Raw genomic sequence first — 22,982 nt, forward strand, 5'->3', positions numbered from 1 at the left:
GAGAGACCCAGGCGCTAGAGGCTCAGGCTGTGGAGGCACCAAGGCCAGAGGACCAGGCAATAGAGGCTCTGACGGCGGAGGCACCAGCAGCAGCGACAGAGACCCAGGTGGCAGAGGCTCTGGCGGCAGAGACACCAGTAGCAGTGGCAGAGGCCCAGGCGGTAGAGGCTTAGCCTGTGGAGGCACCAGTGGCACCGGCAGAGGCCCAGCAGTAGAGTCTCGGACTGCGGAGGCACCAGTAGCAGCGGCAGAGGCCCAGGTAGTTGAGGCTCCGGCAGCGGAAGCAGCAGCGGCAGCTGCACGGGCCCAAGCGGTAGAGGCTCAGGCTGCGGAGGCACCAGTGGCACCGGCAGAAGCTCAGGTGGTACAGATTCGGGGAACGTAGGCACAAGCGAGAGCAACAGTGGCGCAGGCCGCATTGGCTGAGGCGGCAGAGGCCCAGGGGGTAGAGAGTCGGGAAGTGGAGGCACCAGCGCTAGAGGACCAGGCGGTAGAGGCTTTGACGGCGGAGGCACAAGCGCCAGAGGCTCAGGCTGTGGAGGCACCAGCGGCACCGGCAGAGGCCCAAGCAGTAGAGGCTCGAGCTGTGGAGGCACCAGCGGCACCTGCTGAGGCCCAGGCGGTAGAGGTTCAGGCTGTGGAGGCACCAGCGGCACCTGCTGAGGCCCAGGCGGTAGAGGCTCTGGCGGCGGAGGAACCAGCGGCACCGGCAGAGGCCCAGGCGCTAGATGCTCAGGCTGTGGAGGCACCAGTGCCAGAGAACCAGGCGGTAGAGGCTATGACGGCGGAGGCACCAGGAGCAGCGACAGAGACCCAGGTGGCAGAGGCTCTGGCGGCGGAGGCACCAGCGGCAGTGGCAGAGGCCCAGCCAGTAGAGGCTCTGGCGGTGGAGGCACCAGTGGCAGAGGCTCAGGCGTTAGAGGCTCAGCCTGTGGAGGCACCAGCGGCACCGGTAGAGGCCCAGGCAGTAGAGGCTCGAGCTGCAGAGGCACCAGCGGCAGCAGCAGAGGCCCAGCAGTAGAGGCTCAGGGTGAGGAGTTACCAGCGGCAGCGGCACAGGCCCATCTGGCAGATGCCCAGGCGGTAGAGGCTCGGGCTGTGGAGGCACCAATGGCAGAGGCCCAGGCAGTAGCGGCTCTAGCGGCGGAAGTACCAATGGTAGCGGCAAGGGCCCAGGCGGTAGGGGCTCTGGCGGCAGAGGCACAAGTGGCAGTGGGAGAGACCCAGGCGCTAGAGGCTCAGGCTGTGGAGGCATCAAGGCCAGAGGACCAGGCAATAGAGGCTCTGACGGCGGAGGCACCAGCAGCAGCGACAGAGACCCAGGTGGCAGAGGCTCTGGCGGCGGAGACACCAGTAGCAGTGGCAGAGGCCCAGGCGGTAGAGGCTTTGCCTGTGGAGGCACCAGTGGCACCGGCAGAGGCCCAGCAGTAGAGTCTCGGACTGCGGAGGCACCAGTAGCAGCGGCAGAGGCCCAGGTAGTTGAGGCTCCGGCAGCGGAAGCAGCAGCGGCAGCTGCACGGGCCCAAGCGGTAGAGGCTCAGGCTGCGGAGGCACCAGTAGCACCGGCAGAAGCTCAGGTGGTACAGATTCGGGGAACATAGGCACAAGTGAGAGCAACAGTGGCGCAGGCCGCATTGGCTGAGGCGGCAGAGGCCCAGGGGGTAGAGAGTCGGGAAGTGGAGGCACCAGCGCTAGAGGACCAGGCGGTAGAGGCTCTGACGGCGGAGGCACCAGCGCCAGAGGCTCAGGCTGTGGAGGCACCAGCGGCACCGGCAGAGGCCCAAGCAGTAGAGGCTCGAGCTGTGGAGGCACCAGCGGCACCTGCTGAGGCCCAGGCGGTAGAGGTTCAGGCTGTGGAGGCACCAGCGGCACCTGCTGAGGCCCAGGCGGTAGAGGCTCTGGCGGCGGAGGAACCAGCGGCACCGGCAGAGGCCCAGGCGCTAGATGCTCAGGCTGTGGAGGCACCAGCGCCAGAGAACCAGGCGGTAGAGGCTATGACGGCGGAGGCAACAGGAGCAGCGACAGAGACCCAGGTGGCAGAGGCTCTGGCGGCGGAGGCACCAGCGGCAGTGGCAGAGGCCCAGCCAGTAGAGGCTCTGGCGGTGGAGGCACCAGTGGCAGAGGCTCAGGCGTTAGAGGCTCAGCCTGTGGAGGCACCAGCGGCACCGGTAGAGGCCCAGGCAGTAGAGGCTCGAGCTGCGGAGGCACCAGCGGCAGCAGCAGAGGCCCAGCAGTAGAGGCTCAGGGTGAGGAGTTACCAGCGGCAGCGGCACAGGCCCATCTGGCAGATGCCCAGGCGGTAGAGGCTCGGGCTGTGGAGTCACCAACGGCAGAGGTCCAGGCAGTAGTGGCTCTGGCGGCGGACGTACCAGCGGTAGCGGCAAGAACCCAGGCGGTAGAGTCTCTGGCGGCGGAGTCACCAGCGGCAGTGGCACAGACCCAAATGGTAGAGGGTCGGGCTGCAGAGGCACCAGCGGCTGCGGCAAGGGCCCAGGCGGTAGCGGCTCTGGTGGCGGAGGCATCAGAGGTAGTGGAAGAGGCCCAGGCGATAGAAGCTCGGGCTGCGGAGGCACCAGTGGCACTTGCTGAGGCACAGGCAGTAGAGGCTCAGGCTCCGGAGGCACCAGCGGCACCGGCAGAAGCTCAGGTGGTACAGATTCGGGGAACGGAGGCACCAGCGAGAGCAGCAGTGGCGCAGGCGGCATTGGCTGAAGCGGCAGATGCGCAGGCGGTAGAGACTCGAGAAGTGGAAGCACCAGCACCAGAGGACCAGGCGGTAGAGGCTATGACGGCGGAGGCACCAGCGGCGGCGGCAGAGGCCCAGGCGGAAGAGGCTCAGGCGGCGGAGGCACCAGCGGCGGAAGCTCAGGTGGTACAGATTCGGGCAACGGAGGCACCAGCGGCAGCGGCAGAGACCCAAGCGGTAGAGGGTCGGGCTGCGGAGGTGGCAGCGACAGAGGCCCAGGCAGTATAGGGTCTGGTGGCGGAAGCACCAGCGACAACAGAAAGGGCCCAGGCGATAGAGGCTTTGGCGGCGGAGGGATCAGAGGTAGTGGCAGAGGTCCAGGTGGTAGAGGTTCAGGCTGAGGAGGCAGCAGCGGCACCTGCTGAGGCACAGGCGGTAGAGGCACAGGCTGCGGAGGCACCAGCGGCAGCGGCAGAGGATGAGGCGGTAGAGGCTCTGAGGCGGAAGCACCAGCGGCAGAGGCCCAGGCAGTAAGAGGCTCTGGCGGTGGAAGCACCAGCGGCATCAGCAGAGGACCAGGCAGTAGAGGCTCGGGCTGTGGAGGCAGCAATGGCAGAGGCCCAGGCAGTAGCGGCTCTGGCGGCGGAAGTACCAGCGGTAGGGGCAAGGGGCCAGGCGGTAGGGGCTCTGGCAGCGGAGGCACCAGTGGAAGTGGCAAAGGCCCAGGCGCTAGAGGCTCAGGCTGTGGAGGCACCAGCGCCAGAGGACCAGGCGGTAGAGGCTCTGACGGCGGAGGCACCAGCAGCAGTGACAGAGGCCCAGGTGGCAGAGGCTCTGGCGGCGGAGTCACCAGCAGCAGTGACAGAGGCCCAGGCAGTAGAGGCTCTGGCGGCGGAGACACCAGCGGCATCGGCAGAGGCCCAGGCGCTAGATGCTCAGGCTGTGGAGGCACCAGCGCCAGAGAACCAGGCGGTAGAGGCTATGACGGCGGAGGCACCAGGAGCAGCGACAGAGACCCAGGTGGCAGAGGCTCTGGCGGCGGAGGCACCAGCGGCAGTGGCAGAGGCCCAGGCGTTAGAGGCTCAGGCTGTGGAGGCACCAGCGGAACCGGTAGAGGACCAGGCGGTAGAGGCTCTGACGTCAGAGGCACCAGTACCAGCTACAGAGACCTAGGTGGCAGAGGTTCTGGCGGTGGAGGCACCAGTGGCAGAGGCCCAGGCGTTAGAGGTTCAGGCTGTGGAGGCACCAGCGGAACCGGTAGAGGCCCAGGCAGTAGAGGCTCGAGCTGCGGAGGCACCAGCGGCAGCAGCAGAGGCCCAGCAGTAGAGGCTCAGGGTGAGGAGTTACCAGCGGCAGCGGCACAGGCCCATCTGGCAGATGCCCAGGCGGTAGAGGCTCGGGCTGTGGAGGCACCAACGGCAGAGGCCCAGGCAGTAGCGGCTCTGGCGGCGGACGTACCAGCGGTAGCGGCAAGGGCCCAGGCCCAGCGGCAGAGGCCCAGCAGTAGAGGCTCGAGCTGCGGAGGCACCACTAGCAGCGGCAGAGACCCAGGTAGTTGAGGCTCCGGCAGCGGAAGCACCAGCGGCAGCGGCAAGGGCCCAAGCGGTAGAGGCTCAGGCTGTGGAGGCACCAGCGCCAAAGGACCAGGCGGTAGAGGCTCTAACGGCAGAGGCACCAGCGGCAGCGGCAGAGGCCCAGCAGTAGAGGCTCAGGGTGAGGAGTTACCATCGGCAGCGGCAGAGGACCATGTGGCAGATGCCCAGGCGGTAGAGGCTCGGGCTGTGGAGGCAGCAATGGCAGAGGCCCAGGCAGTAGCGACTCTGGCGGCGGAAGTACCAGCAGTAGCGGCAAGGGCCCAGGCGGTAGGGGCTCTGGCGGCAGAGGCACAAGTGGCAGTGGGAGAGACCCAGGCGCTAGAGGCTCAGGCTGTGGAGGCACCAAGGCCAGAGGACCAGGCAATAGAGGCTCTGACGGCGGAGGCACCAGCAGCAGCGACAGAGACCCAGGTGGCAGAGGCTCTGGCGGCGGAGACACCAGTAGCAGTGGCAGAGGCCCAGGCGGTAGAGGCTCTGGCGGCGGAAGCACCAGCGACATCAGCAGAGGACCAGGCGGTAGAAGCTTGGGTTGCGGAGGCATCAGACGTAGTGTCAGAGGCGAAGGCGGTAGAGATTCAGGCTGCGGAGGCACCAGTGGCACCTGCTGAAGCACAGGCGGTAGAGGCTCAGGCTGCCGAGGCACCAGCGGCACCTGCTGAAGCACAGGCGGTAGAGGCTCAGGCTGTGGAGGGACCAGCGCCAGAAAACCAGGCGGCAGAGGCTATGACGGTTGAGGCACCAGGAGCAGCGACAGAGACCAGGTGGCAGAAGCTCTGGCGGCGGAGGCACCAGCGGCACCGGCAGAGGCCCAGGCGGTAGAGGTTCAGGTTGTGGAGGCACCAGCGGCACCTGCTGAGGCCCAGGCGGTAGAGGCTCTGGAGGCGGAGGAACCAGCGGCACCGGCAGAGGCCCAGGCGCTAGATGCTTAGGCTGTGGAGGCACCAGCGCCAGAGAACCAGGTGGTAGAGGCTATGACGGCGGAGGCACCAGGAGCAGCGACAGAGACCCAGGTGGCAGAGGCTCTGGCGGCGGAGGCACCAGCGGCAGTGGCAGAGGCCCAGCCAGTAGAGGCTCTGGCGGTGGAGGCACCAGTGGCAGTGGCAGAGGCTCAGGCGTTAGAGGCTCAGCCTGTGGAGGCACCAGCGGCACCGGTAGAGGCCCAGGCAGTAGAGGCTCGAGCTGCGGAGGCACCAGCGGCAGCAGCAGAGGCCCAGCAGTAGAGGCTCAGGGTGAGGAGTTACCAGCGGCAGCGGCACAGGCCCATCTGGCAGATGCCCAGGCGGTAGAGGCTCGGGCTGTGGAGTCACCAACGGCAGAGGTCCAGGCAGTAGTGGCTCTGGCGGCGGACGTACCAGCGGTAGCGGCAAGGGCCCAGGCGGTAGAGTCTCTGGCGGCGGAGGCACCAGCGGCAGTGGCACAGACCCAAATGGTAGAGGGTCGGGCTGCAGAGGCACCAGCGGCTGCGGCAAGGGCCCAGGCGGTAGCGGCTCTGGTGGCGGAGGCATCAGAGGTAGTGGAAGAGGCCCAGGCGATAGAGGCTCGGGCTGCGGAGGCACCAGCGGCACTTGCTGAGGCACAGGCAGTAGAGGCTCAGGCTCCGGAGGCACCAGCGGCACCGGCAGAAGCTCAGGTGGTACAGATTCGGGGAACGGAGGCACCAGCGAGAGCAGCAGTGGCGCAGGCGGCATTGGCTGAAGCGGCAGATGCGCAGGCGGTAGAGACTCGAGAAGTGGAAGCACCAGCACCAGAGGACCAGGCGGTAGAGGCTATGACGGCGGAGGCACCAGCGGCGGCGGCAGAGGCCCAGGCGGAAGAGGCTCAGGCGGCGGAGGCACCAGCGGCGGAAGCTCAGGTGGTACAGATTCGGGCAACGGAGGCACCAGCGGCAGCGGCAGAGACCCAAGCGGTAGAGGGTCGGGCTGCGGAGGTGGCAGCGACAGAGGCCCAGGCAGTATAGGGTCTGGTGGCGGAAGCACCAGCGACAGCGGAAAGGGCCCAGGCTATAGAGGCTCTGGCGGCGGAGGCATCAGAGGTAGTGGCAGAGGTCCAGGCGGTAGAGGCACAGGCTGCGGAGGCACCAGCGGCAGCGGCAGAGGACGATGCGGTAGAGGCTCTGGGGCGGAAGCACCAGCGTCAGAGGCCCAGGCAGTAAGAGGCTCTGGTGGTGGAAGCACCAGCGACATCAGCAGAGGACCAGGCGGTAGAAGCTTGGGTTGCGGAGGCATCAGACGTAGTGTCAGAGGCGAAGGCGGTAGAGATTCAGGCTGCGGAGGCACCAGTGGCACCTGCTGAAGCACAGGCGGTAGAGGCTCAGGCTGCCGAGGCACCAGCGGCACCTGCTGAAGCACAGGCGGTAGAGGCTCAGGCTGTGGAGGGACCAGCGCCAGAGAACCAGGCGGTAGAGGCTATGACGGTTGAGGCACCAGGAGCAGCGACAGAGACCAGGTGGCCGAAGCTCTGGCGGCGGAGGCACCAGCGGCACCGGCAGAGGCCCAGGCGGTAGAGGTTCAGGTTGTGGAGGCACCAGCGGCACCTGCTGAGGCCCAGGCGCTAGATGCTCAGGCTGTGGAGGCACCAGCGCCAGAGAACCAGGCGGTAGAGGCTATGACGGCGGAGGAACCAGCGGCACCGGCAGAGGCCCAGGCGCTAGATGCTCAGGCTGTGGAGGCACCAGCGCCAGAGAACCAGGCGGTAGAGGCTATGACGGCGGAGGCACCAGGAGCAGCGACAGAGACCCAGGTGGCAGAGGCTCTGGCGGCGGAGGCACCAGCGGCAGTGGCAGAGGCCCAGCCAGTAGAGGCTCTGGCGGTGGAGGCACCAGTGGCACTGGCAGAGGCTCAGGCGTTAGAGGCTCAGCCTGTGGAGGCACCAGCGGCACCGGTAGAGGCCCAGGCAGTAGAGGCTCGAGCTGCGGAGGCACCAGCGGCAGCAGCAGAGGCCCAGCAGTAGAGGCTCAGGGTGAGGAGTTACCAGCGGCAGCGGCACAGGCCCATCTGGCAGATGCCCAGGCGGTAGAGGCTCGGGCTGTGGAGTCACCAACGGCAGAGGTCCAGGCAGTAGTGGCTCTGGCGGCGGACGTACCAGCGGTAGCGGCAAGGGCCCAGGCGGTAGAGTCTCTGGCGGCGGAGGCACCAGCGGCAGTGGCACAGACCCAAATGGTAGAGGGTCGGGCTGCAGAGGCACCAGCGGCTGCGGCAAGGGCCCAGGCGGTAGCGGCTCTGGTGGCGGAGGCATCAGAGGTAGTGGAAGAGGCCCAGGCGATAGAGGCTCGGGCTGCGGAGGCACCAGCGGCACTTGCTGAGGCACAGGCAGTAGAGGCTCAGGCTCCGGAGGCACCAGCGGCACCGGCAGAAGCTCAGGTGGTACAGATTCGGGGAACGGAGGCACCAGCGAGAGCAGCAGTGGCGCAGGCGGCATTGGCTGAAGCGGCAGATGCGCAGGCGGTAGAGACTCGAGAAGTGGAAGCACCAGCACCAGAGGACCAGGCGGTAGAGGCTATGACGGCGGAGGCACCAGCGGCGGCGGCAGAGGCCCAGGCGGAAGAGGCTCAGGCGGCGGAGGCACCAGGGACGGAAGCTCAGGTGGTACAGATTCGGGCAACGGAGGCACCAGCGGCAGCAGCAGAGACCCAAGCGGTAGAGGGTCGGGCTGCGGAGGTGGCAGCGACAGAGGCCCAGGCAGTATAGGGTCTGGTGGCGGAAGCACCAGCGGCAGCGGAAAGGGCCCAGGCTATAGAGGCTCTGGCGGCGGAGGCATCAGAGGTAGTGGCAGAGGTCCAGGCGGTAGAGGCACAGGCTGCGGAGGCACCAGCGGCAGCGGCAGAGGACGATGCGGTAGAGGCTCTGGGGCGGAAGCACCAGCGTCAGAGGCCCAGGCAGTAAGAGGCTCTGGCGGTGAAAGCACCAGCGACATCAGCAGAGGACCAGGCGGTAGAAGCTTGGGTTGCGGAGGCATCAGACGTAGTGTCAGAGGCGAAGGCGGTAGAGATTCAGGCTGCGGAGGCACCAGTGGCACCTGCTGAAGCACAGGCGGTAGAGGCTCAGGCTGCCGAGGCACCAGCGGCACCTGCTGAAGCACAGGCGGTAGAGGCTCAGGCTGTGGAGGGACCAGCGCCAGAGAACCAGGCGGTAGAGGCTATGACGGTTGAGGCACCAGGAGCAGCGACAGAGACCAGGTGGCAGAAGCTCTGGCGGCGGAGGCAACAGCCCCTCCGGCAGAGGCCAAGGCAGTAGAGGCTCTGGCGGCGGAGGCATCAGAGGTAGTCGCAGAGGCCCAGGCGGTAGATGTTCAGGCTGCGGAGGCACCAGCGGGACTTGCTGAGGCACAGGCAGTAGAGGTTCAGGCTGCGGAGGCACCAGCGGCACCGGCAGAAGCTCAGGTGGTACAGATTCGGGGAACGGAGGCACCAGCGAGAGCAGCCGTGGCGCAGGCGGCATTGGCTGAAGCGGCAGAGGCGCAGGCGGTAGGGATTCGAGAAGTGGAAGCACCAGCACCAGAGGACCAGGCGGTAGAGGCTCTGACGGCGGAGGCACCAGCAACAGCGACAGAGACCCAAGCGGTAGAGGGTCGGGCTGCGGAGGCACCAGCGGCAGCGGCAAGGACCCAGGCGGTAGAGGCTCGGGCTGCGGAGGCGGCAGCGACAGAGGCCCAGGCAGTATAGGGTCTGGTGGCGGAAGCACCAGCGACAACGGAAAGGGCCCAGGCGATAGAGGCTTTGGCGGCGGAGGGATCAGAGGTAGTGGCAGAGGTCCAGGTGGTAGAGGTTCAGGCTGAGGAGGCAGCAGCGGCACCTGCTGAGGCATAGGCGGTAGAGGCACAGGCTGCGGAGGCACCAGCGGCAGTGGCAGAGGATGAGGCGGTAGAGGCTCTGAGGTGGAAGCACCAGCGGCAGAGGCCCAGGCAGTAAGAGGCTCTGGCGGTGGAAGCACCAGCGGCATCAGCAGAGGACCAGGCAGTAGAGGCTCGGGCTGTGGAGGCAGCAATGGCAGAGGCCCAGGCAGTAGCGGCTCTGGCGGCGGAAGTACCAGCGGTAGGGGCAAGGACCCAGGCGGTAGGGGCTCTGGCAGCGGAGGCACCAGTGGAAGTGGCAAAGGCCCAGGCGCTAGAGGCTCAGGCTGTGGAGGCACCAGCGCCAGAGGACCAGGCGGTAGAGGCTCTGACGTCGGAGGCACCAGCAGCAGCGACAGAGACCCAGGAGTAGAGGGTCAGGGTGAGGAGTTACCATCGGCAGCGGCAGAGGACCATGTGGCAGATGCCCAGGCGGTAGAGGCTCGGGCTGTGGAGGCAGCAATGGCAGAGGCCCAGGCAGTAGCGGCTCTGATGGCGGAAGCACCAGCGACAGCGGAAAGGGCCCAGGCGATAGAGGCTTTGGCGGCGGAGGCATCAAAGGTAGTGGCAGAGGTCGAGGTGGTAGAGGTTCAGGCTGAGGAGGCAGCAGCGGCACCTGCTGAGGCACAGGCGGTAGAGGCACAGGCTGCGGAGGCACCAGCGGCAGCGGCAGAGGATGAGGCGGTAGAGGCTCTGAGGCGGAAGCACCAGCGGCAGAGGCCCAGGCAGTAAGAGGCTCTGGCGGTGGAAGCACCAGCGGCATCAGCAGAGGAGCAGGCAGTAGAGGCTCGGGCTGTGGAGGCAGCAATGGCAGAGGCCCAGGCAGTAGCGGCTCTGGCGGCGGAAGTACCAGCGGTAGGGGCAAGGGCCCAGGCGGTAGGGGCTCTGGCAGCGGAGGCACCAGTGGAAGTGGCAAAGGCCCCGGCACTAGAGGCTCAGGCTGTGGAGGCACCAGCGCCAGAGGACCAGGCGGTAGAGGCTCTGACGGCGGAGGCACCAGCAGCAGCGACAGAGACCCAGGTGGCAGAGGCTCTGGCTGCGGAGTCACCAGCAGCAGTGACAGAGGCCCAGGCAGTAGAGGCTCTGGCGGCGGAGGCACCAGTGGCAGTGGCATAGGCCCAGGCGGTAGAGGCTTAGGCTGTGGAGGCACCAGCGTCAGCGGCAGAGGCCCAGCAGTAGAGGCTCAGGGTGAGGAGGCACCAGCGGCAGCGGCAGAGGCCCATGTGGCAGATTCCCAGGCGGTAGAGGCTCGGGCTGTGGAGGCACCAATGGCAGAGGCCCAGGCAGTAGCGGCTCTGGCGGCGGAAGTACCAGCGGTAGCGGCAAGGGCCCAGGCGGTAGAGGCTCTGGCGGCGGAGGCACCAGTGGCAGTGGCAGAGGACCAGGCGGTAGAGGCTTAGGCTGTGGAGGCACCAGTGGCACCGGCAGAGGCCCAGCAGTAGAGTCTCGGGCTGCGGAGGCACCAGTAGCAGCGGCAGAGGCCCAGGTAGTTGAGGCTCCGGCAGCGGAAGCACCAGCGGCAGCGGCAAGGGCCCAAGCGGTAGAGGCTCAGGCTGCGGAGGCACCAGCGGCAGCGGCAGAAGCTCAGGTGGTACAGATTCGGGGAACGGAGGCACCAGCGAGAGCAGCAGTGGCGCAGGCGGCATTGGCTGAGGCGGCATAGGCCCAGGTGGTAGAGCCTCTGGCGTTGAAGGCACCAGCGGCAGTGGACCAGGCAGAATAGGCTCAGGCGGCGGAGGCACCAGTGGCAGCGTCAGAGACCCAGGCGGAAGAGGCTCAGGCGGCGGATGCACCAGCGACAGCAACAGAGATCCAGATGGAAGAGTCTCAGGTGCCGGAGGCACCAGCGGCAGAAGCTCAGGGGGTACAGATTCAGGCAACGGAGGCACCAGCGGTAGCAGCAGTGGCGCAGTCGGCATTGGCTGAGGCGGTAGAGGCTCAGGCGGTAGAGACTCTGGAAGTGGAGGCACCAGCGCTAGAGGACCAGGCGGTAGAGGCTCTGACGTCGGAGGCACCAGTACCAGCTACAGAGACCTGGGTGGCAGAGGTTCTGGGGGTGGAGGCACCAGTGGCAGTGGCAGAGACCCAGGTGGCAGAAGCTCTGGCGGCGGAGGCACCAGCAGCAGTGGCAAAGGCCCAGGCAGTAGAGGCTCTGGCGGCGGAGGCACCAGTGGCAGTGGCAGAGGCCCAGGCGCTACAGGCTCAGGCTGTGGAGGCACCAGCGCCAGAGACCCAGGTGGCAGAGGCTCTGGCGGTGGAGGCACCAGCAGCAGTGGCAGAGGCCCAGGCAGTACAGGCTCTGGCAGCGGAGGCACCAGTGGCAATGGCAGAGGCCCAGGTGGTTGAGGCTCAGGCTGTGGAGGCACCAGCGCCAGCGGCAGAGGCCCAGCAGTAGTGGCTCGAGCTGCGGAGGCACCACTAGCAGCGGCAGAGACCCAGGTAGTTGAGGCTCCGGCAGCGGAAGCACCAGCGGCAGCGGCAAGGGCCCAAGCGGTAGAGGCTCAGGCTGCGGAGGCACCAGCGGCACCGGCAGAAGCTCAGGTGGTACAGATTCGGGGAACGGAGGCACAAGCGAGAGCAGCAGTGGCGCAGGCCGCATTGGCTGAGGCGGCAGAGGCCCAGGGGGTAGAGAGTCGGGAAGTGGAGGCACCAGCGCCAGAGGACCAGGCAGTAGAGAGACGGGAAGTGGAGGCACCAGCGCCAGAGGCTCAGGCTGTGGAGGCACCAGCGGCACCGGCAGAGGCCCAAGCAGTAGAGGCTCGAGCTGTGGAGGCACCAGCGTCACCTGCTGAGGCCCAGGCGGTAGAGGTTCAGGCTGTGGAGGCACCAGCGGCACCTGCTGAGGCCCAGGTGGCAGAGGCTCTGGCGGCGGAGGCACCAGCGGCAGTGGCAGAGGCCCAGCCAGTAGAGTCTCTGGCGGTGGAGGCACCAGTGGCAGTGGAAGAGGCCCAGGCGTTAGAGGCTCAGCCTGTGGAGGCACCAGCGGCACCGGCAGAGGCCCAGGCAGTAGAGGCTCGAGCTGCGGAGGCACCAGCGGCAGCAGCAGAGGCCCAGCAGTAGAGGCTCAGGGTGAGGAGTTACCAGCAGCAGCGGCACAGGCCCATCTGGCAGATGCCCAGGCGGTAGAGGCTCGGGCTGTGGAGGCACCAACGGCAGAGGTCCAGGCAGTAGCGGCTCTGGCGGCGGACGTACCAGCAGTAGCTGCAAGGGCCCAGGCGGAAAAGGCTCTGGCGGCGGAGGCACCAGCGGCAGTGGCAGAGGACCAGGCGGTAGAGGCTCTGGGGCGGAAGCACCAGCGGCAGAGGCCCAGGCAGTAAGAGGCTCTGGCGGTGGAAGCACCAGCGGCATCAGCAGAGGACCAGGCGGTAGAAGCTCGGGCTGCGGAGGCATCAGAGGTAGTGGCAGAGGCCAAGGCGGTAGAGGTTCAGGCTGCGGAGGCACCAGCGGCACCTGCTGAAGCACAGGCTGTAGAGGCTAAGGCTGCGGAGGCACCAGCGGCAGCGGCAAAAGCTCAGGTGGTAAAGATTCGGGGAACGGAGGCACCAGCAGTAGCAGCAGTGGCGCAGTCCGCATTGGCTGAGGCGGTAGAGGCTCAGGCGGTAGAGACTCTGGAAGTGGAGGCACCAGCGCCAGAGGACCAGGCGGTAGAGGCTCTGACGTCGGAGGCACCAGTACCAGCTACAGAGACCTAGGTGGCAGAGGTTCTGGCGGTGGAGGCACCAGTGGCAGAGGCCCAGGCGTTAGAGGCTCAGGCTGTGGAGGCACCAGCGGAACCGGTAGAGGCCCAGGCAGTAGAGGCTCAGGGTGAGGAGTTACCAGCGGCAGCGGCAGAGGCCCATCTGGCAGATGCCCAGGCGGTAGAGGCTCGGGCTGTGGAGGCACCAACGGCAGAGGCCCAGGCAGTAGCGGCTCTGGCGGCGGACGTACCAGCGGTAGCAGCAAGGGCCCAGGCGGTAGAGGCTCTGGCGGCGAAGGCACCAGTGGCAGAGGACCAGGCGGTAGAGGCTCTGGCGGCGGAGGCACCAGCGGCAGTGGCACAGCCCCAAATGGTAGAGGGTCGGGCTGCAGAGGCACCAGCGGCTGCGGCAAGGACCCAGGCGGTAGAGGCTCTGGTGGCGGAGGCATCAGAGGTACTGGAAGAGGCCCAGGCGATAGAGGCTCGGGCTGCGGAGGCACCAGCGGCAAAGGCAAGGCCCAGGCAGTACAGGCTCTGGTGGCGGAGGCATCAGTGGTAGTGGCAGAGGCCCAGGCGGTACATGTTCAGGCTGCGGAGGCACCAGCGGCACTTGCTGAGGCACAGGCAGTAGAGGCTCAGGCTGCGGAGGCACCAGCGTCACCGGCAGAAGCTCAGGTAGTACAGATTCGGGGAACGGAGGCACCAGCGAGAGCAGCAGTGGCGCAGGCGGCATTGGCTGAAGCGGCAGAGGCGCAGGCGGTAGAGACTCGAGAAGTGGAAGCACCAGCACCAGAGGACCAGGCGGTAGAGGCTATGACGGCGGAGGGACCAGCGGCGGCGGCAGAGGCCCAGGCGGAAGAGGCTCAGGCGGCGGAGACACCAGCGGCAGAAGCTCAGGTGGTACAGATTCGGGCAACGGAGGCACCAGCGGCAGCGGCAGAGACCCAAGCGGTAGAGGGTCGGGCTGCGGAGGCGGCAGCGACAGAGGCCCAGGCAGATAGGGTCTGTCGGCGGAAGCACCAGCGGCAGCGGAAAGGGCCCAGGCGATGGAGGCTCTGGCGGCGGAGGCATCAGAGGTAGTGGCAGAGGTCCAGGCGATAGAGGCACAGGCTGCGGAGGCACCAGCGGAAGAGGACGAGGCGGTAGAGGCTCTGGCGGCGGAGGCACCAGTAGCAGCGGCAGAGGCCCAGGCGGTAGAGGCTCTGACGGCGGAGGCACAAGCAGCAGCGACAGAGGCCCAGACGGTAGAGGCTTAGGCTGTGGAGGCACCAGTGGCACCGGCAGAGTCCCAGCAGTAGAGTCTCGGGCTGCGGAGGCACCAGTAGCAGCGGCAGAGGCCCAGGTAGTTGAGGCTCAGGCGGAGGAGGCACCAGCGACAGCAACAGAGATCCAGATGGAAGAGTCTCGGGTGCCGGAGGCACCAGCGGCAGAAGCTCAGGGTGTACAGATTCAGGCAACGGAGGCACAAGCGGTAGCAGCAGTGGCGCAGTCGGCATTGGCTGAGGCGTTAGAGGCTCAGGCGGTAGATACTCTGGAAGTGGAGGCACCAGCGCCAGAGGACCAGGCGGTAGAGGCTCTGACGTCGGAGGCACCAGTACCAGCTACAGAGACCTAGGTGGCAGAGGTTCTGGTGGTGGAGGCACCAGTGGCAGCGGCAGAGGCCCAGGCGTTAGAGGCTCAGGCTGTGGAGGCACCAGCGGAACCGGCAGAGGCCCAGGCGGTAGAGACTCAAGCTGCGGAGGGGCCAGCGGCAGCGGCAGAGGCCCAGCAGTAGAGGCTCAGGGTGAGGTGGCACCAGCGGCAGCGGCAGAGGCCCATGTGGCAGATGCCCAGGCGGTAGAGGCTCGGGCTGTGGAGGCACCAATGGCAGAGGCCCAGGCAGTAGCGGCTCTGGCGGCGGAAGGACCAGGGGTAGAGGCACAGGCCCAGGGGGTAGAAGCTCGGGCTGGGGAGACATCAGAGGGAGTGGCAGAGGCCAAGGCGGTAGAGGTTCAGGCTGCGGAGGCACCAGCGGCACCTGCTGAAGCACAGGCGGTAGAGGCTCTGGCTGCGGAGAAACCAGCGGCACCGGCAGAAGCTCAGGTGGTACAGATTCGGGGAACGGAGGCACCAGCGAGATCAGCAGTGGCGCAGGCGGCATTGGCTGAGGCAGTAGAGGCCTAGGTGGTAGAGACTCTGGAAGTGGAGGCACCAGCGCCAGAGGACCAGGCGGTAGAGGCTCTGACGTCGGAGGCACCAGTACCAGCTACAGAGACCGAGGTGGCAGAGGTTCTGGCGGTGGAGGCACCAGTGGCAGTGGCAGAGGCCCAGGCGTTAGAGGCTCAGGCTGCGGAGGCACCAGCGGCACCGGAAGAGGCCCAGGCAGTAGAGGCTCGAGCTGCGGAGGCACCAGCGGCAGCAGCAGAGGCCCAGCAGTAGAGGCTCAGGGTGAGGAGTTACCAGCGGCAGCGGCACAGGCCCATCTGGCAGATGCCCAGACGGTAGAGGCTCGGGCTGTGGAGGCACCAACGGCGGAGGCCCAGGCAGTAGCGGCTCTGGCGGCGGACGTACCAGCGGTAGCGGCAAGGGCCTAGGCGGTAGAGGCTCTGGCGGCGGAGGCACCAGTGGCAGTGGCAGAGGACCAGGCGGTAGAGGCTTAGGCTGTGGAGGCACCAGTGGCACCGGCAGAGGCCCAGCAGTAGAGTCTCGGGCTGCGGAGGCACCAGTAGCAGCGGCAGAGGCCCAGGTAGTTCAGGCTCCAGCATCGGAAGCACCAACGGCAGCGGCAATGGCCCAAGCGGTAGAGGCTCAAGCTGCGGAGGCACCAGCCGCACCGGAAGAAGCTCAGGTGGTACAGATTCGGGGAACGGAGGCACCAGCGAGAGCAGCAGTGGCGCAGGCCGTATTGGCTGAGGCGGCAGAGACCCAGGCGGTAGAGAGACGGGAAGTGGAGGCACCAGGGCCAGAGGCTCAGGCTGTGGAGGCTCCAGCGGCACCGGCAGAGGCCCATCTGGCAGATGCCCAGGCGGTAGAGGCTCGGGCTGTGGAGGCACCAACGGCAGAGGTCCAGGCAGTAGCGGCTCTGGCGGCGGACGTACCAGCGGTAGCGGCAAGGGCCCAGGCGGTAAAGGCTCTGGCGGCGGAGGCACCAGCGGCAGTGGCAGAGGACCAGGCGGTAGAGTCTCTGGCGGCGGAGGCACCAGCGGCAGTGGCACAGACCCAAATGGTAGAGGGTCGGGCTGCAGAGGCACCAGCGGCTGCGGCAAGGGCCCAGGCGGTAGCGGCTCTGGTGGCGGAGGCATCAGAGGTAGTGGAAGAGGCCCAGGCGATAGAGGCTCGGGCTGCGGAGGCACCAGCGGCACTTGCTGAGGCACAGGCAGTAGAGGCTCAGGCTCCGGAGGCACCAGCGGCACCGGCAGAAGCTCAGGTGGTACAGATTCAGGGAACGGAGGCACCAGCGAGAGCAGCAGTGGCGCAGGCGGCATTGGCTGAAGCGGCAGAGGCGCAGGCGGTAGAGACTCGAGAAGTGGAAGCACCAGCACCAGAGGACCAGGCGGTAGAGGCTATGACGGTGGAGGCACCAGCGGCGGCGGCGGCAGAGTCCCAGGCGGAAGAGGCTCAGGCGGCGGAGGCACCAGCGGCAGAAGCTCAGGTGGTACAGATTCGGGCAACGGAGGCACCAGCGGCAGCGGCAGAGGACCAAGCAGTAGAGGTTCAGGCTGTGGAGGCAGCAATGGCAGAGCCCCAGGCAGTAGCGGCTCTGGCGGCGGAAGTACCAGCGGTAGGGGCAAGGGCCCAGGCGGTAGGGGCTCTGACAGCGGAGGGACCAGCAGCAGCGACAGAGACCCAGCAGTAGAGGGTCAGGGTGAGGAGTTACCATCGGCAGCGGCAGAGGACCATGTGGCAGATGCCCAGGCGGTAGAGGCTCGGGCTGTGGAGGCAGCAATGGCAGAGGCCCAGGCAGTAGCGGCTCTGGTGGCGGAAGCACCAGCGAAAGTTGAAAGGGCCCAGGCGATAGAGGCTTTGGCGGCGGAGGCATCAGAGGTAGTGGCAGAGGTCCAGGTAGTTGAGGCTCCGGCAGCGGAAGCACCAGCGGCAGTGGCAAGGGCCCAAGCGGTAGAGGCTCAGGCTGCGGAGACACCAGCGGCACCGGCAGAAGCTCAGGTGGTACAGATTCAGGGAACGGAGGCACCAGCGAGAGCAGCAGTGGCGCAGGATGCATTGGCTGAGACGGCAGAGGCCCAGAGGGTAGAGAGACGGGACGTGGAGGCACCAGCGCCAGAGGACCAGGCTGTGGAGGCACCAGCGGCACCAGCAGAGGCCGAAGCAGTAGAGGCTCGAGCTGTGGAGGCACCAGCGGCAGCGGCAGTGGCCCAGCAGTAGAGGCTCAGCGTAAGGAGTTACCAGCGGCAGGGGCACAGGCCCATGTGGCAGATGCCCAGGCGGTAGAGGCTCGGGCTGTGGAGGCACCAACGGCAGAGGCCCAGGCAGTAGCGGCTCTGGCGGCGAACGTACCTGCGATAGCGGCAAGGGCCCAAGCGGTAGAGCCTCAGGCTGCGGAGGCACCAGCGGCACCGGCAGAAGCTCAGGTGGTACAGATTCAGGGAACGGAGGCACCAGCGAGAGCAGCAGTGGCGCAGGATGCATTGGCTGAGACGGCAGAGGCCCAGAGGGTAGAGAGACGGGACGTGGAGGCACCAGCGCCAGAGGACCAGGCTGTGGAGGCACCAGCGGCACCAGCAGAGGCCGAAGCAGTGGAGGCTCGAGCTGTGGAGGCACCAGCGGCAGCGGCAGTGGCCCAGCAGTAGAGGCTCAGCGTAAGGAGTTTCCAGCGGCAGCGGCAGAGGACCATGTGGCAGATGCCCAGGCGGTAGAGGCTCGGGCTGTGGAAGCACCAACGGCAGAGTCCCAGGCAGTAGCGGCTCTGGCGGCGGAAGTACCACGGGTAGCGGCAAGGGTCCAGGCGGTAGAGGCTCTGGCCGCGGAGGCATCAGAGGTAGTTGCAGAGGCCCAGGCGGTAGAAGTTCAGGCTGTGGAGACACCAGCGGCACCTGCTGAGGCCCAGGCGGTAGAGGCTCTGGCGGCAGAGGAACCAGCGGCACCGGCAGAGGCCCAGGCGCTAGATGCTCAGGCTGTGGAGGCACCAGCGCCAGAGAACCAGGCGGTAGAGGCTATGACGGCGGAGGCACTAGGAGCAGCGACAGAGACCCAGGTGGCAGAGGCTCTGGCGGCGGAGGCACCAGTGGCAGTGGCAGAGGACGAGGCGGTAGAGGCTCTGGGGCGGAAGCACCAGCGCCAGAGGCCCAGGCAGTAAGAGTCTCTGGCGGTGGAAGCACCAGCGGCATCAGCAGAGGACCAGGCGGTAGAAGCTCGGGCTGCGGAGGCACCAGCGGCACCTGCTGAAGAACAGGCGGTAGAGGCTCAGGCTGCGGAGGCACCAGCGGCACCGGCAAAAGCTCAGGTGGTACAGATTCGGGGAACGGAGGCACCAGCAAGAGCAGCAGTGGTGCAGGCGGCATTAGCTGAGGCGGCATAGGCCCAGGAGGTAGAGCCTCTGGCGTTGAAGGAACCAGCGGCAGTGGACCAGGCAGAAGAGGCTCAGGTGGCGGAGGCACCAGCGGCAACGACACAGACCCAGGCGGAAGAGGCTCAGGCGGAGGATTCACCAGCGACAGCAACAGAGATCCAGATGGAAGAGTCTCGGGTGCCGGAGGCACCAGCGGCAGAAGCTCAGGGGGTACAGATTCAGGCAACGGAGGCACCAGCGGTAGCAGCAGTGGCGCAGTCGGCATTGGCTGAGGCGGTAGAGGCTCAGGCGGTAGATACTCTGGAAGTGGAGGCACCAGCGCCAGAGGACCAGGCGGTAGAGGCTCTGACGTCGGAGGCACCAGTACCAGCTACAGAGACCTAGGTGGCAGAGGTTCTGGTGGTGGAGGCACCAGTGGCAGTGGCAGAGGCCCAGGCGTTAAAGGCTCAGGCTGTGGAGGCACCAGCGGAACCGGCAGAGGCCCAGGCAGTAGAGGCTCGAGCTGCGGAGGCACCAGCGGCAGCAGCACAGGCCCAGCAGTAGAGGCTCAGGGTGAGGAGTTACCAGCGGCAGGGGCACAGGCCCATGTGGCAGATGCCCAGGCGGTAGAGGCTCGGGCTGTGGAGGCACCAACGGCAGAGGCCCAGGCAGTAGCGGCTCTGGCGGCGAACGTACCAGCGGTAGCGGCAAGGGCCCAGGCGGTAGAGGCTCTGGCGGCGGAGCCACCAGTGGCAGTGGCAGAGAACCAGGCGGCAGAGCCTCTGGCAGCGAAGGCACCAGTGGCAGTGGCAGAGGCCCAGGCAGTAGAGGCTCAGGCTGTGCAGGCTCCAGCGGCACCGGCAGAGGCCCAGACACTAGATGCTGGAGCTCCTCAGGCACCAGCGGCAGCGGCAGAGGCCCAGCAGGAGAGGCTCAGGGTGAGGAGTTACCAGCAGAAGCGGCAGAGGCCCATGTGGCAGATGCCCAGGCGGTAGAGACTCGGGCTGTGGAGGTACCAACGGCAGAGGCCCAGGCAGTAGCGGCTCTGGCGGCGGGCGTACCAGCGGTAGCGGCATGGGCCCAGGCGGTAGAGGCTCTGGGGCAGAAGCACCAGCGGCAGTGGCCCAGGCAGTAAGAGGTTCTGGCGGTGGAAGCACCAGCGGCATCAGCAGAGGACCAGGCGGTAGACGTTCGGGCTGCGGAGGCACCAGTGGCAGTGGCAGAGGCACCAGGCGCCAGAGACCCAGGTGGCAGAGGCTCTGGCGGCGGAGGCACCAGCAGCAGTGGCAGAGGCCCAGGGAGTACATGCTCTGGCGGCGGAGGCACCAGTGGCAGTGGCAGAGGCCCAGGCGGTAGAGGCTCAGGCTGTGGAGGCACCAGCGCCAGCGGCAGAGGCCCAGCAGTAGAGGCTCGAGCTGCGGAGGCACCACTAGCAGCGGCAGAGACCCAGGTAGTTGAGGCTCCGGCAGCGGAAGCACCAGCGGCAGCGGCAAGGGCCCCAGCGGTAGAGGCTCAGGCTGTGGAGGCACCAGCGCCAAAGGACCAGGCAGTAGAGGCTCAAACGGCAGAGGCACCAGCGGCAATGGCAGAGGCCCAGGCGGCAGAAGCTCGAGCTGCGGAGGCACCAGCGGCAGCGGCAGAGGCCCAGCAGTAGAGGGTCAGGGTGAGGAGTTACCATCGGCAGCGGCAGTGGACCATGTGGCAGATGCCCAGGCGGTAGAGGCTCGGGCTGTGGAGGCAGCAATGGCAGAGGCCCAGGCAGTAGCGGCTCTGGCGGCGGAAGTACCAGCAGTATCGGCAAGGGCCCAGGCAGTAGAGGCTCTGGCGGCGGAGACACAAACGGCAGTGACAGAGGCCCAGGCGGAAGAGGCTTAGGTGGTGGAGGCACCAGCGGCAGAGGTCCAGACGGAAGAGGCTCAGGTGGCGGAGGCACCAGCGGTAGCGGCAGTGGCGCAGGCGGCATTGGCTGAGGCGGCAGAGGCCCAGGCGGTAGTGACTCTGGAAGTGGAAGCAGTAGTGTCAGAGGCCCAGGTGGTAGAGGCTCAGGCTGAGGAGGCAGCAGCGGCACCTGCTGAGGCACAGGCGGTAGAGGCACAGGCTGCGGAGGCAGCAGTGGCAGAGGCTGAGGCAGTAGAGGCTCAGGCTGTGGAGGCACCAGTACCAGCTACAGAGACCTAGGTGGAAGAGGCTCTGGCGGCGGAGGCATCAGAAGCAGTGGCAGAGGCCCAGGCAGTAGAGGCTCTGGTGGCGGAGGCACGAGCGGCAATGGCAGAGGCCCAGGCGGTAGAGACTCAAGCTGCGGAGGGACCAGCGGCAGCGGCAGAGGCCCAGCAGTAGAGGCTCAGGGTGAGGAGGCACCAGCGGCAGCGGCAGAGGCCCATGTGGCAGATGCCCAGGCGGTGGAGGCTCGGGCTGTGGAGGCACCAATGGCAGAGGCCCAGGCAGTAGCGGCTCTGGCGGCGGAAGTACCAGCGGTAGCGGCAAGGGCCCAGGCGGTAGAGGCTCTGGCGGCGGAGGCACCAGCGGCAGTGGCAGAGGACCAGGCGGTAGAGTCTCTGGCGGCGGAGGCACCAGCGGCAGTGGCACAGACCCAAATGGTAGAGGGTCGGGCTGCAGAGGCACCAGCGGCTGCGGCAAGGGCCCAGGCGGTAGCGGCTCTGGTGGCGGAGGCATCAGAGGTAGTGGAAGAGGCCCAGGCGATAGAGGCTCGGGCTGCGGAGGCACCAGCGGCACTTGCTGAGGCACAGGCAGTAGAGGCTCAGGCTCCGGAGGCACCAGCGGCACCGGCAGAAGCTCAGGTGGTACAGATTCAGGGAACGGAGGCACCAGCGAGAGCAGCAGTGGCGCAGGCGGCATTGGCTGAAGCGGCAGAGGCACAGGCGGTAGAGACTCGAGAAGTGGAAGCACCAGCACCAGAGGACCAGGCGGTAGAGGCTATGACGGCGGAGGCACCAGCGGCAGCGGCAGAGGACCAGGCGGAAGAGGCTCAGGCGGCGGAGGCACCAGCGGCAGAAGCTCAGGTGGTACAGATTCGGGCAACGGAGGCACCAGCGGCAGCGGCAGAGACCCAAGCGGTAGAGGGTCGGGCTGCGGAGGTGGCAGCGACAGAGGCCCAGGCGGTATAGGGTCTGGCGGCGGAAGCACCAGCGGCAGCGGAAAGGGCCCAGGGTATAGAGGCTTTGGCGGCGGAGGCATCAGAGGTAGTGGCAGAGGTCCAGGTGGTAGAGGTTCAGGCTGAGGAGGCAGCAGCGGCACCTGCTGAGGCACAGGCGGTAGAGGCACAGGCTGCGGAGGCACCAGCGGCAGCGGCAGAGGATGAGGCGGTAGAGGCTCTGAGGCGGAAGCACCAGCGGCAGAGGCCCAGGCAGTAAGAGGCTCTGGCGGTGGAAGCACCAGCGGCATCAGCAGAGGACCAGGCAGTAGAGGTTCGGGCTGTGGAGGCAGCAATGGCAGAGGCCCAGGCAGTAGTGGCTCTGGCGGTGGAAGTACCAGCGGTAGGGGCAAGGGCCCAGGCGGTAGGGGCTCTGGCAGCGGAGGCACCAGTGGAAGTGGCAAAGGCCCAGGCGCTAGAGGCTCAGGCTGTGGAGGCACCAGCGCCAGAGGACCAGGCGGTAGAGGCTCTGACGGCGGAGGCACCAGCAGCAGCGACAGAAACCCAGGTGGCAGAGGTTCTGGCGGCGGAGTCACCAGCAGCAGTGACAGAGGCCCAGGCAGTAGAGCCTCTGGCGGCGGAGGCACCAGCGGCAGTGGCAGAGGCCCAGGCGGTAGAGGCTTAGGCTGTGGAGGCACCAGTGGCACCGGCAGAGGCCCAGCAGTAGAGTCTCGGGCTGCGGAGGCACCAGTAGCAGCGGCAGAGGCCCAGGTAGTTGAGGCTCCGGCAGCGGAAGCACCAGCGGCAGCGGCAAGGGCCCAAGCGGTAGAGGCTCAGGCTGCGGAGGCACCAGCGGCACCGGCAGAAGCTCAGGTGGTACAGATTCGGGGAACGTAGGCACCAGCGAGAGCAGCAGTGGCACAGGGCGCATTGGCTGAGGCGGCAGAGACCCAGGGGGTAGAGAGTCGGGAAGTGGAGGCACCAGCGCCAGAGGACCAGGCGGTAGAGAGACGGGAAATGGAGGCACCAGCGCCAGAGGCTCAGGCTGTGGAGGCACCAGCGGCACCGGCAGAGACCCAGCAGTAGAGGCTCAGGGTGAGGAGTTACCAGCGGCAGCGGCACAGGCCCATCTGGCAGATGCCCAGACGGTAGAGGCTCGGGCTGTGGAGGCACCAACGGCGGAGGCCCAGGCAGTAGCGGCTCTGGCGGCGGACGTACCAGCGGTAGCGGTAAGGGCCCAGGCGGTAGAGGCTCTGGTGGCGGAGGCACCAGCAGCAGCGACAGAGACCCAGGCAGTAGAGGCTCTGGCGGCGGAGGCACCAGTGGCAGTGGCAGAGGACCAGGCGGTAGAGGCTCAGGCTGTGAAGGCACCAGGTCCAGAGGAGCAGGCAGTAGAGGCTCTGGCGGCGGAGGCACCAGCAGCAGCGACAGAGACCCAGGCAGTAGAGGCTCTGGCGGCGGAGGCACCAGTGGCAGTGGCAGAGGCCCAGGCGGTAGAGGCTTAGGCTGTGGAGGCACCAGCGGCACCGGCAGAGGCCCAGGCGCTAGATGCTCAGGCTGTGAAGGCACCAGCGCCAGAGAACCAGGCGGTAGAGGCTATGACGGCGGAGGCACCAGGAGCA

Source organism: Podarcis pityusensis, assembly GCF_964106645.2.
Source record: "Podarcis pityusensis genome assembly, chromosome: 18".
Taxonomy (NCBI): domain Eukaryota; kingdom Metazoa; phylum Chordata; class Lepidosauria; order Squamata; family Lacertidae; genus Podarcis; species Podarcis pityusensis.